The sequence below is a fragment of the Hylobates moloch genome, unplaced genomic scaffold, assembly GCF_009828535.3.
Source record: "Hylobates moloch isolate HMO894 unplaced genomic scaffold, HMol_V3 SCAFFOLD_15, whole genome shotgun sequence".
Classification (NCBI taxonomy): Eukaryota; Metazoa; Chordata; class Mammalia; order Primates; family Hylobatidae; genus Hylobates; species Hylobates moloch.
In genome coordinates, this window is record NW_026652290.1 from 63,307,178 (window position 1) to 63,316,921 (window position 9,744).

The 9,744-nt window shown below is 44.8% G+C and overlaps 1 non-coding gene across 1 annotated transcript; it reads right to left on the reverse strand.

Moving 5' to 3' along the window:
• Positions 1 to 9,385: 9,385 nt before the first annotated feature.
• Positions 9,386 to 9,492, reverse strand: LOC116484433 (U6 spliceosomal RNA). Its single transcript, XR_004252591.1, has one exon. It is a non-coding gene; the product is annotated as a U6 spliceosomal RNA (small nuclear RNA).
• Positions 9,493 to 9,744: the final 252 nt, after the last annotated feature.

Below are 9,744 nucleotides of genomic sequence, written 5' to 3' on the forward strand. Positions count from 1 at the left end.
TTGGCTCACTGCAACCTCCGCCTCCTAGGCTCAGGTGATCCTCCCACCTCAGCCTCCCAAGTAGCTGGGACTACAGCTGTGAGCCACAACACCCGGCTAATTTTTCTATTTTTTGTAGAGACAAGGTTTCACTATATTGCCCAGGCTGATCTCAAACTCCTGAACTCAAGCAGTCCACCCACTTCAGCCCCCCAAAATTCTGCGATTACAGGCGTGAGCCACCACGCCTAGCCCAGGTTTATATTTTTATTTATTTCTCTTTTTTACCTGAGACTTAATCAGGTTTATATTTTTAAAATATCATAGCTTACTTTGGCCAAGAGAGTAGATGGATGTAGGGTTGGAGGATAAGACTGGAAGCTGTAGAGCAGTTAGAAGACTGTTACAGTTCATGAAAAGTAGTTGCTTCTCTTGAGCCATCAGCAAGATGTAGGTTTTGAGTGTTTTTTTTTCAGGCAATGGTCACAGACTTGCATTAATTCACATCCATTGTAACATAGTTGGCTAATAGGTACTGAACAGTTTTTTTTTTTTAACAAATGTTATATCCTTCCGTTGACATCTTTGGTTCTGTGTTACACCAGCTGAATGAATCACTGCCTTCAAACTTTGAAAATGCAATAAATGCATCAACTTAATGCAACAAATATTTTTGAGCACCTGACATGTGTAAGACCCTGTGTTAAGATTTGGATATTCGGGCCGGGCACAGTGGCTCACGCCTGTAATCCGAGCACTTTGGGAGGCCAAGGTGGGTGGATCACCTGAGGTCAGGAGTTCGAGACCAGCCTGGCCAACATGGCGAAACCCTGTCTCTACTAAAAATACAAAAATTAGCTAGGCATGGCGGCGTGTGCCTGTAGTCCCAGCTACTCAGGAGGCTGAGGCAGAATTGCCTGAACACGGGAAACAGAGGTTGCAGTGAGCGGAGATTGCACCACTGCCCTCCAGCCAGGGCAACAGAGTGAGACTCCATCTGAAAAAAAAAAAATTTTTTTTTGGATATTCAGAAATAAGTGATACTTGGTTCCAGCTATCTAGGAAACGACATTCTGAGTACCAAGCAAGCAGCCTGCCAGGGGTGAGCAGATCAGTTCCAAGATGGTCCTTTGCTTTCCTTGTGGAAGCAGAATAACCCTGCAGAGCCCTGGAAGTAGAATGGTTCCACAGACCCTATATGGGCTGCAGAGAGAAGAAAAATCAGAAAAATTCAAGGTCATACATGAAAAGAGAGTTTTTATCTTCAGCTTCATTTAAGCCATGCAGCCCTGCCCCAGGAGTTAGGGCCCTGGTAACTGATTTGCTAGTGGGATGTTGTTTTTACTTCCTGATAGCTGGAATGGGAGAGGCCAGTTTAAAAAAAAAAAAAAAAGGGTCCTCTGGCTTCAAGGAGGGTTTAGAGTCAGCTCATTCATTAAAAACTGGCCGCCCCGTCTGGGATGTGAGGAGCGCCTCTGCCCGGCCGCCTATCGTCTGGGAAGTGAGGAGCGCCTCTGCCCGGCCGCCCATCGTCTGGGAAGTGAGGAGCGCCTCTGCCTGGCCGCCCCATCTGGGAAGTGAGGAGCGCCTCTGCCCGGCCGCCACCCGTCTAGGAAGTGAGGAGCGCCTCTGCCCGGCCGCCACCCGTCTAGGAAGTGAGGAGCGTCTCTGCCCGGCCGCCCCGTCTGGGAGGCCTACCACGGAGGCCAGACGCAATGTGGGGGCTGGACGTGGTGGCTCACGCCTGTAGTCCCAGCACTCTGGGAGACCGAGGCGGGTTGATCACTTGAGGCTAGGAGTTCGAGACCAGCCTGGCCAACATGGTGAAACATATGAAAAATACAACAGACAAACCAACCAACCCACCCAGTGACAACAAAACAGGTCTACCCTGGAGTCATACTCTAATGTTTTCTATTTTCCTCCCTTTCTGATCCTTTATCCCGCTTTCTTTTTCTTCCTCTTCTTTCTCCTTCTTCTTTGTCAAATAGAGGATTGAGTTATTATCATTGATCCATACAAAGTCCCTCTCTCATTTGTTTTCTTTAATTCCCACCCCCTATTTCTATTCCCCGTCTTCCCATGTGCAACCTTCCTAATATGTTTGATATGCATCTTTTTGTTTGTATGTATTTTTAGAAAATGTTTATTGTTTTGTGTGCAAAAAAAAATTAATGAAATTCCTTCTAGTCCCAAAAAACAAAAAAACAAAACAAAAAAAAAACTGGCTTCTGGGGCCAGGCGCCGTGGCTCACGCCTGTAATCCCAGCACTTTGGGAGGCCAACGCGGGCAGATCACGAGGTCAGGAGATCGAGACCATCCTGGCTAACACGGTGAAACCCCATCTCTACTAAAAATACAAAAAATTAGCCGGGTGAAGTGGCGAGCGTCTGTAGTCCCGGCCACTCTACTCGGGAGGCTGAGGCAGGAGAATGGCGGGAATCCGGGAGGCGGAGCTGGCAGTGAGCCGAGATCGTGCCACTGCACTCCAGCCTGGGCGACAGAGCGAGACTCCGTCTCAAAAAAAAAAAAAAAAAAAATTGGCTTCTATACCAGATGCAGTGGTTCACACCTGTAATCCCAGAACTTTGGGAGGCCAAGCTGAAAGAATTGCTTGAAGCCAGGAGATAGAGACCAGCCTAGGCAACACAGCAAGACCTCATCCCTACCAAAAAACAAAATATTTCCCACAATGGAATACCACTACTCTTCCCTTGTCAAATAAAAACAACTTCCACAAATCATGACATTTAAAATTACTTTAAATGGCTGAGCACAATGGCTTATGCCTGTAATCCCAGCACTTTGGGAGGTTGAAGTGGGAGGATCACTTGAGCCCAGGAGTTCAAGATCAGCCTGGGCAACATAATGGGGCCCTCTCTGCAAAAAATATGAAAATTAGCCAAGTGTGGTGGCATGCACCTGTAGTCTTAGCTACTCGGGAGACTAAGGTGGGAAGATTGCTTGAGCCCAGGAGTTCTAGGCTGCAGTAGGCTAGGATGGTGCCACGGCACTCCAACCTGGGTGACAGAGCCAGACCCTGTTTGAAAAAATAAAACAGATGCTATTTAATTGCTCTGAGGTATGTCCTGGGCACTGGTATTTTTTTTTAAAGGTGTTTTCCAGATGATTCTAATGCACAGTCAAGATTGGAAACTACTGGTCTTGCTAGCCCCTTAAAGAGCTGCACTTGGAGCCATGGAGTAAACCATAGGGTCAAAATATAGCACCTTGTTTCCACAGATTAGATACGGTTTCCTAACCATGCACTCCCGTAGTTGCCTTTACTTTTCCTTCATAGAATTTAAAGAGTTTGGCCAGGCACGGTGGCTCATGCCTGTAATCCCAACACTTTGGAATGCTGGGGCAGGCGGATCACTTGAGGTCACGAGTTCGAGGCCAGCCTGGCCAACATGGTGAAACCTCATCTCTACTAAAAATATAAAAATTAGCCGGGTGTGGTGGCAAATGCCTGTAGTCCCAGCTACTTGGGAGGCTGAGACAGGAGAATCGCTTGAACCCAGGAGGTGAAGGTTGCAGTGAGCCAAGATCACGCCACTGCACTCCAGCCTGAGCAACAGAACAAGACTTCATCTCAATAAAAAAATAATAATAAAAAGAGTTTGTGGCAGGGCATGGTAGATCACATCTGTAATCCCAGCACTTTAGGAGGCCAAGGCAGGAGGATCACTAGAACCCAGGAGTTTCAGACCAATCTGGGCAACGTAGTGAGACTCTATCTCTTAAAAAAAAAGTTTGTAATTTGTGTGTTTGGGTGTGTGTGTGGGTGTGTGTGTGTGTGTAAGGTTGCTTACTAATGTAATTCTCCCCATTGGAGTAGAAGCTTCACAACTGCCAAGCATCTGAATATCAATGCATATCACTGTGGTTAAGAACACAACTTCTAGGGTCAGTCTGCATTTGGAATCCCAATTTCATCACTTGCTAGCTATGAGACCTTGGATAAATTTTGTAACCATTATAGGGACGGGAACATGACACACCAGAGCCTGTCGGGGAGGTGGGGGGCAAGGGGAGGGAGAGCATTAGGACAAATACCTAATGCATGCAGGGCTTAAAACCTAGATGACAGGTTGATAGATGCAGCAAACCACCATGGCACATGTATACCTATGTAACAAGCCTACATGTTCTGCACATGTATCCCAGAACTTAAAATAAAAATAAAAAATAAAAGGTCATAAAAAAATTTGTAGCCATCTGTTTCTCAGTTTCCTCAACTGCAAAATGGGGATTGTTGCAAAATTAGAGTGGTTGTGAGAATTATATGAGATGTGATGATTCTAAAATATGTCTGCAAATTCTTCATTGCTTTTCCCCCCAAAATATGGACCTGAATTTGTGGACTTAGTGACTAATAAATAGAATATTACAGAAGTGATAATGTCTTAGAGATTAGGATATAAAAGGCACTGTGGCTTTGGAACACTTGCTGTGGGGAAGTCAGCTGCCTTGCTATGAAGACCGTCAATCAGCCTATGGAGAGGCCCATGTGGTGAGGAGCTGAGGCCTCCTGCCAATAGCCCTTCGAGGGGGTCCCTCTTAGAAGTGGACCCTCCAGGCTGGGTGCAGTGGCTCACACCTGTAATCCCAGCACTTTGGGAGGCCGAGGCATGCAGATCACCTGAGGTCGGGAGTTCCAGACCAGCCTGACCAACATGGAGAAACCCCGTCTCTACTAAAAATACAAAATTAGCCAGGCGTGGTGGCCCATACCTGTAATCCCAGCTACTCAGGAGGCTGAGGAAGGAGGACCGCTTGAACCTGGGAGGCGGAGGTTTCGGTGAGCCAAGATCACCCCATTGCACTCCAGCCTGGGCAACAAGAGCAAAACTCCATCTCAAAAAAAAAAAAAGGTTGGGGGGACCCTACAGTCCCAGCCAGGCATTCAGATGGCAGCAATCCCTGCCGACATCCTGACGGCAACCTCCTGAGAGACCCTGAACAGAACCAACCTGCTAAAGCACTCCAGAATTCCTTACACATGGAAGCTGAGGTAATAAATGCTTGTCATTAAGCCATTACATTTTAGGGTAATTTGTTACTCAGAAATCGATAACTAATACAAGATGATAATGTAAAAGTACTTAAAACATAAACAGTAAGCACTCAGTAAATGTTGATCACTGTTGTTACAGCAATGTTCCGCTTTGTATCCTTAGCACCTAACACTTGCTGCCTGGTAGGAGCCCAATATACAGCATGCAAGAAAGAATAAATCAATGTACACACAAAGTAAAAGTGAAGGATTGAGGCAATTGTCCATGGTAGTTGTTTCTGAAGTTATTTGAGCAAGGACATTTTCTTTTTCTTTTCTTTTTTTTTTTTTTTTTGAGATGGAATCTCCCTCTGTCACCCAAGCTGGAGTGCAGTGGCATAATCTCTGCTCACTGCAACCTCCACCTCCTGGGTTTAGGCAATTCTTCTGCCTCAGCCTCCCGAGTAGCTGGGACTACAGGCACGTGCCACCACGCCCAGCTAATTTTTGATTCTTTAGTAGAGGCAGGATTTCACCATATTGGGCAGGCTGGTCTCAAACTCCTGACCTTGTGGTCTGCCCGCCTCAGCCTCCCAAAGTGCTAGGATTACAGGCATGAGCCACCGTGCCCAGCTAAGCAAGGACATTTTCAAAGAAAATCTTACCTCTATTTTTGGCCAGAGTTGATTCAAGAAAACGAAAACTTGGTATTTCAGATGGATGGAATTTAATACTGGGAATTGGTTACATAGACAATGGAAGTCCTGGGAAGTCAAATAGAGAAGAGTGAGGAAATCCAGAGATTAGGGCCAGGCACAGTGGCTCACGGCTGTAATCCCAGCACTTTGGGAGGCCGGGGTGGGAAGATTGCCTGAGCCCAGGAGCTTGAAACTAGCCTGGGCAACACAGTGAAACCCCATCTGTGTATAAAAAGAAATTTTTTTGGCCAGGTGTGGTGGCTCATGCCAGTAATCCCAGAACTTTTTGGGAGGCCAAGGAGGGTAGATAACTTGAGGTCAGGAATTCAAGACCAGCCTGGACAATATGGCGAAACCCTATCTCTATTAAAGATGCAAAAATTAGCTGGGCATGGTGGCATGCCCCTGTAATCCCAGCTACTTGGGAGGCTGAGGCGGGAGAATTGCTTGAGGCTACAGTGAAACTCCATCTCAAAAAAAAAAAAAAAGATGATGAGGTTTTGCCATGTTGGCAAGGCTGTTCTCAAATTCCTGGCCTCAAGTGATCTGCCCACCTCAGCCTCCCAAAGTGCTAGGATTACAGGTGTGAGCTATCATGCCTGGCCAAATCTAAATTTTTCTCTTTCTTTCTTTCTTTCTCTTTCTTTCTTTCTTTCCTTTTTTTTTTTGAGACGGAGTCTTGCTCTGTTGCCCAGGCTGGAGTGCAGTGGCACGATCTCGGCTCACTGCAACCTCCGCCTCCCAGGTTCATTATTTTTAGAATAAACTAAAAAGTTATCTCTCATCCATGTCTCCAATCACCAGTAACTCATCACCAATAACTAGCTTTTATTACTTATTCTTATGTAACTTTCCAGAGTTTCTTTATGCCTGTGCTTATCAGCAAATACATATTCTTTTTATTTTTTATTTTATGTTTGTTTAGAGATAGGGTCTTGCTCTGTCATCCAGGCTGAAGTGCAATGGGGCAATCATAGCTCACTGAAGCCTTGAACTTCTGGGCTCAAGCAATCCTGCCTTAGCCTAGGAGTATAGGCATGCACCACCACACCTGGCTAATATTTTTTTGTTTGTTTCTTTGTTTAGACATGGGGGTCTCCCTATGTTAGGCTTAATTTTATTTTTTTAAATCCCCACATAAGGACATGTTTAGGATCTGCCTTTTTTTTTTTTTTTTTTTTTTTTTTGAGACGGAATCTGGCTCTGTCGCCCAGGCTAGAGCACAGTGGTGCAATCTCGGCTCACTGCAACTTCCGCCTCCTTGGTTCAAGCGATTCTCCTGCCTCAGCCTCCCAAGTAGCTGGGATTACAGGTGTGCACCACCACGCCTGGCTAATTTTTGTATTTTTAGTAGAGACAGGGGTTTCATCATGTTGGCTAGGCTGGTCTCAAACTCCTGACCTCAAGCCATCCTCCTGCCTCAGCCTCCCAAAGTGCTGGGATTACAGGCATGAACCACTGAGCCCAACCTAATTTTTTTTTTTAATAGACACAGCATCTCACCATGTGGGCCAGGTTGATCTTGAACTCTTGCCTCAAGCAATCCTCCCACCTCTGCCCCGCAAAGTGCTAGGATTACAGGTGTGAGCCACCTCACCCAGGCTGCTTCTATTTTTTCAGGCTAAATAACATTCCATTGCACGTATATACCACATTTTGTTTATCTATTCATCCACAGATGGACATTTGGTTTGTTTCCATTTCTTTCTTGACTATTGTGAATAGTCAAGAACTTGACAACTCTATGAGGTTAGGAAAAAACTAAACCTGAGAGAATTAAAGTAATACCTAAGAGTACACACAGCTGGTCATCATCAGATCTAGAATTAGATTCCAGAAGCTGTGTCTCTTCCTCTCTGCTATGTCACCTCCTAGTTATCACACACAGGTGCTCTACTTTTCAATACTATCTACATGAGGGGCTGTCTCTCATATGATGTTAGTAAACAGATAAATAGGTACAGTCGCCATGGAGGGCAATTTGGCAATGTTTGTCAAAATGATAAATGTACATGTGCAATAATAGTGCACTTGATACTAACTGTACATGTAAAAATGGTTAAGATAGTAAATTTTATGATGCGTTTTTTTACCACAATGAAAAACAAATCATTTTTTAAATGACATATAGACATACCCTTTGATTCAACATTGTAACTAGATATTTATCCTATTCATATATACATATGTGGAAAATGATGTGTCTTCAAGAATATTAATAGCAATCTTTTTTGTATTAACAAAAGGTTAGCCTCACATGTCCATCAGAAGGAGGCCAGTGAAATAAATTACGCTCCACTATACAATGGAATATTAGTCAGTCCTTTAAAAGGAAGATATTTATACTGACAGGGAAAATTGCCATGATACAATGGAAAGTGTAAAACACAAGCAACTGTGTAAAAAACAGGTGGGAGGTAGGGGGTAGAAGGAGACGGAAAGAAAAAAATATATATATTTGCTTGTATGTTGATAAGCTATCTCTGAAAAGAAACCCAAGAAATTCATAACATTAGGCTGGGCCCAGTGGCTCACACCTTTAATCCCAGCAAAAACTTTGGAAGGCTAAGGCAGGAGGATTGCTTGGGCCCAGGAATTTGGGGCTATGCGCTATGACCATGCCTGTGAATAGCCACTGCATTCCAGCCTGGGCAACACAGTGAAACCCTGTCTCTAAAAAACAAACAAAAAGTGGTTAGGGGCCTTATTTTAACCTTCCAAATGCTTGAAGTCATTTGTGACCACCACCCGCACCCCCCACCACCCCCCACCCCTGGCTCCCAGCCTTCCCTTTTACCAGTGGAACAACCCCAACCTTTAACCTTCCCTCATATACCAATACAGCACCTGTTCAATCATTCTGTCTTCTCTGAGCTCTCCAAATCTTTCTTAAAATGTAGATTTACAATTGGTTCATGATATTTTACTAAGGATTAGACATATCAAATATTCTGGAAGAATTATTGATTGACTATGTTTACACATGTCCTCCCATTAACACTTTCCAAGAATACTTTATTTTGTTTTGTTTTCTGAGACAAGGTCTCACTCTGTCACCCAGGCTGGAGCGCAGTGGCATGATCTCAGCTCACTGCAGCCTCCGCCTCCTCAAGCTCAAGTGATCCTCCCACTTCAGCCTCCCAAGTATTTGGGACTACAGGCACATGCCACTACACCTGGCTAATTTTTTGTATTTTTATTAGAGAAGAGGTTTCGCCATGTTGCCCAGCTGTTCTTGAACTCCTGGGCTCAAGTCATCTACCTGCCTTGGCCCCACAAAGTGATAGGATTACAGGCATACACCACCATGCCTGGCCAGTATCTCTGTTCTGAACCATCTTTCTGGAAACAAAATCATGTGGCTGATGTCCATTAAGGTATGGCCCACATCCCAGAGTTAATATGGTTTGTTTGTTTTTAATTTTTTTGTTTTTTTTAGATGGAGTCTCCCTCTGTTGCCCAGGCTGGAGTGCAGTGGTGTGATCCTCCTGCTTCAGCCTCCTGAGTAGCTGGGATTACCGGCACCCACCACCACGCCTGGCTAATTTTTTTTTTTTTTTTTTTGTATTTTTAGTAGAGATGGGGTTTCACCATGTTGGCCAGGCTAGTCTTGAACTCCTGGCCTCAAGTGATCTGCCCACCTCAGCCTTCCAAAGTGTTAGGATTATAGGCATGAGCCACTGCGCCCTGCCTGTTGTTTTTAATTGGAAAAATATGGAATGCTTCATGAATTTGCATGTCATCCTTGTGCAGGGGCCATGCTAATCTTCTTTGTATTGTTCCAATTTTAGTATATGTGCTGCCACAGCAAGCACCAGAGCTGATGTTTTTTAAGTCAAAAAGAGATCCATGGATTGTAAACCCATCCATCTGTGGCATGGGGAATGCTGCCAGGATACCCTCCTTTAACAGAACCCAAAGGCGAAGAGGTGAGAGAGGAACAGTGGCTCCATGTCACTGGGGAATGACACAGACCAATTTAGTCAATTCGGCAGAATATTCAGTCAATCCATATATCTGATACACTAATTATCTGCAATGCATACTAAACACCATGTCTAAGACCA